We start from the raw sequence: 675 nt of genomic DNA, 5'->3' as shown, positions 1-675 counted from the left end.
CCAGGCCTCTGGGCACCCTGAGACCTGATGCCAATCAAGGCCTTGACCCCGCCCTCCCTACATTCTAATTGGTGACCACGCCCTCTCGGGCTTTATGATTGGCTGACCCATACAGTTGGCGTGAGAAGGCTTTGCAGAAAGCAAGCCACTTCCCCGCGGTGGAAACCCAGCTGATTCCGTTCCTGGCTTTGCGGTCGGTGTTGGTTACTTAGATTTCTCCAGCCCCGTCGAATCTCACCTACTCTGTGGAGAGTGGTTGAAACCCGCAGCTTTTAACTGAGGATTCCCCAAACCTGCTGAGTGTCCGCCTAAGGAGCAGCCTGGGGCAGTGTTGACGGGCCGGAGAGCGTGGACTGACCACCGGGGCCAAAGTCTTGTGCCCCCGACTTCAGCCAAAGGCCAGAGCAGTGAGCCTCATCGGTGTCCCTCCCCGCCCGACAGGATGCACCCTACTTTCTGCGACGAGCCAGGCAGGAGCTGGGGTTAGTTGGGGACTGCTGTCGTTTCCTTTCACCCGCTAAGTACAGTGCCAGGCGCTTTGGGAGGGTGAGAAGAGACAAAAATGCATTAATGGTAGATCTTGCATTAAAAGAGCTTTCAGACCGGTGGGGACGGAAGACAGTTATACAAATAACTCTTGGAAGGAAATGAGTGCTCCAAAAGAGATACTGGAAA

The sequence above is a fragment of the Camelus ferus genome, chromosome 10 (genome assembly GCF_009834535.1).
Source record: "Camelus ferus isolate YT-003-E chromosome 10, BCGSAC_Cfer_1.0, whole genome shotgun sequence".
NCBI lineage: Eukaryota > Metazoa > Chordata > Mammalia > Artiodactyla > Camelidae > Camelus > Camelus ferus.
This window is presented reverse-complemented; position numbering follows the sequence as displayed.